We start from the raw sequence: 6,219 nt of genomic DNA on the forward strand, positions 1-6,219 counted from the left end.
CTCCTCTTTTATTCATGCCAAGGAGGAAGGAAACCCACCCAATCCTCACATCTCAAAGAAGTATTTTTGATCCTATTTCTCTCTGGTATCTCGTGGTGAAGAGTTCTCTTCTTTTGGCACATAAAATTATGTTTTTTTTATGGTTGTCGCACAAACTAGATAAAACAAAATAAGGGCTGGAGTTTGTTATAATTCAAACTCTTTTAAATTTCAATTCAACTTTAACTTTTTCTCACCCTTATCTAACTTAAAGAGAGACTTATCAAAAAAAATTAGATACAAAAATTAGTTAGGAAGACCTCCTTTTCTCGTACATAATAGACCCCTTCAAAAGCAGCTAATGTGTGGAAGGATCTGGATAAGATTTTAAGTTGAAATTCAAACTAATTTGAATTCAAATCAAAACCAATCAATTTTTATCCTTAATGAGTGATAAAATAAAGATTATTTTCTAGTTTTCTCATATATAAACTAATTTTATGTGATGAAAAAAGGCATGAGATAATTTAGGTGGCATAAGGGATAGAGTCCTACTCATTTGGGACTCTAGGATTTAACCAATTGAATTTTTTTCAAACCCAATCCAATTAGATCCAAATAAAATATGATGAACTTAATCTAATTAAACTCTTATAATCTTAATTAAATTTAATCAAATTAATAAATTAATTGAGCCATAGATCCGATCAAATCAGGATCATTTCTCTCTTACCGATTAGGTCATCTCATAATCTAATCAGACTTGACTTGATTGAATCAAATTCAATCAGACTTGATCCAGACTTTAATGCTTAATCAAATTGAGTTAATTAGTAATCTAATTACTAATTAATCCATCATTAAAGATAGAGTCCAAGTCCAATGAGACTCTTCTCTTGAGTCCTCATCCAATGGGACTCTTCAGCAAAGTCTCTGTCAAGTGGGACTCTGGTGGACTCTTCAGTAGAATCTCTGTCAAGTGGGACTCTGGTCAGAGTGGGACTCTGGTGATCAAAGTCTCCATTGACTGGGACTCTTCAGATTAGCCATGTGATCGAAGAGAAACTTTTAATATGTGTGACCCTATAAGTTCGAATCTAAGCTGGTAGCACAGAAACTGATTTCTGTACCAATCGGAGTAACTATCTAGCAATGGTACCCAAAGTTCGAATAGACCGAATGTATGCTAAGCAATACTCAAGAACCTATTTGAATATAGTTACCATATAATTCATCTTTTTGACCCAAATGCTTAAGGTGACCTAGGCTTTAACTGCCAACCCTGATATGGTCATCCACATTGTATTTCAATTTTCAAAATCTATCATATGGATTATCCTGATCAAGATTTTACTGAATTGAAACACATTGATACATTAACTCTTAATTATTTGGAGGGGTTAATTCTATGTTGAATCACACATCGATTTCATAAATACTTGACTATGCCCAGAAACCTTTCATCGTTGAATTAAAAATTCAGGTAGTTCGGTATCAAAGCATAGTGAGTTGCTTGCAAGTCATCGTGGTGATCTTAGGTCGGAGAGACATATACTTATATCCCTTCGGAGTGTCTATTGACAGTAGAGTACTCTAAAGTTGGTCATGTTCAGTAAAATATACTCTTATATTTTATCTACATGCCATACCAGCATCTCCATCTCCTTGGTTAAGAGGACAACCAACCAATATGGCACACAATGACCTACACTTGATATGTCTATTGTCCTAGTAATAGCATATCATTTGGTTACGAACATGAAGGATTAAATGATATATCCTCTTATATCGAATCAAATAGTCCTAAGGACTTCATCACATAACAGGAGTTCAAAATAAGATGTACACAGTGAAAAATTAAATAATATTTATTAATTCAATAATTCATATACAATTATAATGATAAGCACAACCATCAATAGATTGATGATTGGTTTTGGAACATAATTTTCAAAAAGATCTCCTCTCACAGTTGAATTCAAAACAGAAATTAAAACAAAAAAAAAATATCTAACTAGGATCTCCTCTCACACAGCCTTCCTCTACAGAACTTTCTCTCTTTCTGATTCTCGCACCTCCCTCTGGCTAACTCTCCTTCTCGTATATTGGAAGGATGGAAGAAAGTGGAAATAAGATGGCTAAAGAACCTAAAGGCAGGATGAAGGCCTCTATAAGAGCTATGGTGTGGAGAGAGAGATGATCCCAATAGAGAGGTATAGAGGCCTTTTTATAGGTGTTGGAAGGGAGGAGGTTTTTGTATTTTTTCCATGTGGGACTAATGAAATGAGATATGATGTTAGGGCCCTAAGAGATGAATGGTTGAGATGAAGAGTTAAGGGAGTAAGGAGGGCCCAGGATTATTGGAGGCATGATGCTAGAGTTTGCTCCAAAAACATCTTCTGTGCTATCCTGATTTCCATGTGTGACAGCCACGTAAAGCCTCTTAGTTGCACCCCGCATACAGTGCCCATTACACACCTATTTTTGCATACAAACCTTCTTTCTCATGCACACCTACTCATATGTCCAATTGCCATTTGATGTGCCCAAGTCCTGTCAGCATCCAATGCCCCTCAGTTCCTGAGTCTGCTTCACCACCAGCTCACATGCATCAACTCCCCTCCATGCGGTTTCAGCCTATCAGCACACCAAGTCCAAGCTCCCAAGGAAAATGCCCAAACTCCTCTCCTCTTAAATATTTTAAAACATCATGGATCCCACCTCTTTAATGCTCGTGTCCAAAGCCCACTTCTTCCAAAGAAGTCCTTCCTCTTTTTGTGTTAATATTGTGCATATGCCTTGCTTTATTTTTATGTAAGTTTTTCACATGTGCAGCACTCTTTTATGCTCGTGTCACATCTGTATCTGTCCTACATATCGTATACCATGCCATATTTATATGAGTTCTCTCCCATATTTACTCCTTGCTTGATTTGAAACTCAAACTCGAACTCAGTCTTCGAGTCGAATCTTTCAAAAATAATGAATTCGGACTTTCCAACCAATGATACCTAAAAATTAATAAGAGAAGTATCAAATTCATAATAAAATAGATTAACTAATGTAAGTATTGATTCTTCTAATATACATTTAGCATATCTATCAGCTGCGCATGTTCGCATAGGTCTGTTGGGCCACGCCTAGCTAGCTGCGGGCTGTGGCCTGTTGCAGGCTCCTCCTGCAGGCCTTTTTTCATGTGGGCTTCCTTCCTAGACTTTTTCTTGCTGTGATTTCACTTGTAGACTTCCTTGTGGGTCAAATTCGAGATTTTTTTCTTAATAATTCTCTATCTTGACTCGATATTCGGCCTCCATCTAAACTTGAGAGCTTTTTGGATGATCTTGCCTCACCCCCATACCTTGAGGCATATGCCTGTTGATCATGGATGGGCAAATAGGAGAGTCAAGCTAGACTACTTGATTCTATCTCGATCATGTGTTGCACTCCACCTGATCTGAGATTTGCTTGGGGTAGCCTCCTGCAGCAATAAAAACTTCATCCTATGACATCGCCTGTCGTCCTTTCGAATCTCGCATCTCGTGTTCGATCCATCTGCACCTGGAGCTCCACCTCGTATTTGGCTCCCACTGACTTCTTAAGCTCCACCTCGCTCCAAACTCCCTACCAAGAGATAGTATCTATTGAAAATTATGTTCCAAAGTCAATCGTCAGCCTATTGACGGTTGAGCTAATTATTATAAATATATATAAATTATTAAAATAATAAATATTATTTGATTTTTTTATCACTTTATGTACGTCTTGTTTGAACTCTTATTTTGTGATGAAATTCTTAAGACTATTTGAATCGATATAAGAGGATATATCATTTAATCCTCAAATCTAGTTCAAGGTCAAATGATATACTATTATTAGAATGATAGCTATATCAAGTATAGATCAGTATGTGTCATATGGGTTGGTTGTCCTCTTAATCAAGGAGTGTGGAGACACTGGTATGGCATGCCAGTGAGACATAAGGGTACATCTCACTGAATGTAACTAACTAGTGAGCATTCTACTGTCAAGAGTAGCTCCAAAGGATATGAGCATAAGTTTCTCTCCGACCTGAGACCACCACGGTGACTTACGAATAACTCACTGTGCTTTGGTATCGGACTATCTAAATTTTTAATTCAGTGATGAAAAATTTTTGGGTACAATCAAATACTTGTGAAGTTAGTGTATGAGTCAAGATAGAATTGATCCCTTCGAATAAGCAGGAGTTAATGCATCAGTGTATTTCAATTCAGTAAAACCTTGATTGGGGTAATCCATGTGATGGATTTGAAAGTTGAAATACAATGTGGATGATCTTTTCAAGGTTGACAATTAAAAACTCTTGGTCACCTTGAGCATTTAGGTCAAAAAGATGAATTATGTGATAACCATATGCCAATAAATTTTTGAATATTGCTTTACAATCTTTCGACCTATCCGAACATCGGATATCATTACTAGATGGTCACTTTGATTGATATAGAAAGATTACTCCTATACTACCAGCTTAGGTTCAAACTTATGGGATCATACTCAAAAAAAATTTCTGACTGATCATGTGGCTGATCGATGATTAAGAATCATTTTAGGGTATAATCATCAATTCGATTGATGATTAACCTTATACAAAATTTATAATAAATTAATTTACTAATTATTGATGAATTATAGAAGGATTAATTAGTAATTAGATTATTAATTAGTTTAATTTATTTGAGTATTAAAATTTGAATCAAATCTAATTGAATTAGATTCAATTTGAATTGATCCGATTAGGTTATGAGATGACCTAATCGCTAAAGATGTTCGATTCTTGATTTGATCAAAATTTAAACTTGATTAATTTTATAAAGATTTAATTGAGGCTATTTATTACTTAATTGGATTAGGTTCAATGATCTAATTGGGTCTAACCTAATTTGGTTGGGTTAAGTACCTAATTGGATAAGAATTTAAATTCGAAATCGAATTGAACCAACCCATGCGCCACCTCTTCTCTGCACCCACCTTTTCTTCATGCAAGAAAGGTTCTTATACAAATATTTTTCACACCCAAAAGTGCATTATCATCCTCTTTTTTGGTTTCTTTTGGATGAAGATAAGTTGGTTCTTCATTCAAATTCAAATCGTTTAAAATTTGAGTAGAAACAACCTTGCACTTATCCTTATCCATATCTTGGCGCCATCACCTTTGGAAGGCTGAAGTTTGTGTGACAAATTGTTAAGTGAATGGCATGAGAAATATCTCACGCCTTAGCTCTTGTGGTGCCCCACTTGGATAAGGATAAGTGGTTGAGTTTTGAATTCAAATTGGTTTGAATTTGATCTACATCTAACCACTTTATTCTTATCCCTTCACCTCTCCATGCCATCTTAAAATCCCCTCTCATTTTGTGTGACAAAATGATTGAATTTTATCATGAAAAATCTCTTCTGAGAGAGAAGGGGCATAAAACAGAGAGGGTGCAGTCTTTTGTGCATGAGAAATAGAGATAGAGACCTTCCTCTTTGGGCATGAGGTCTAGGGTGGGTTCTAGGGTTTCGGCTCTAGATTTTTGTGTGAGAAAAAATACAAAAGGATCTTGTTCCAATCTCCCATACCACCACCTCCTCATATAGCTCCATCTTCTAATCTAGAAGAGTCTAGATGATCAAAAAAAGAAGCTTATTTCAGCCATCTAGTGCCTTCTGCATGAGCTAGCACTTCCGAGAAGGAAGATCCAATCAGGGCTTCAAGTGGACAACCTGTAGAAGTTGGACAAGCTGTGTGACTGCTCGATATCAGAAAGAATCTCATACTATACCTATAAGTAGTGATGATCATCAACCCATGCAAGTAAAGAGTTCTGAACTCATCTGATTAGATCTAACGGTTAGATCTGATCTAGAGCATCAATGTGATCGATGCAGATTTTTCTTTATATCAAATATTTTTTTTATACATAAATTTTATGTCATAGATTCTTAGTAGGTAGTTTGGATCTAATCTAAAGCATACATAGGAGATTAAAATATTTAATCTACTATCTTTCACTGTGCAAAATTTTTTAAAATGCATACTTTGAACTATCAATTTTCTTTCAAATAGTATCAGAGCTTCGTTACTTTTGACATGAATATTTTGCATATAATTTGATTATAATCTAATTTTAATTATTTAAATTTGATCTAAATAATTAATCTTAAATTTGAGTAGTATAGTAATCAAATTGGATAAATCTTCATAGCCATCTGATCATA

The sequence above is a fragment of the Elaeis guineensis genome, chromosome 10 (genome assembly GCF_000442705.2).
Source record: "Elaeis guineensis isolate ETL-2024a chromosome 10, EG11, whole genome shotgun sequence".
Classification (NCBI taxonomy): Eukaryota; Viridiplantae; Streptophyta; class Magnoliopsida; order Arecales; family Arecaceae; genus Elaeis; species Elaeis guineensis.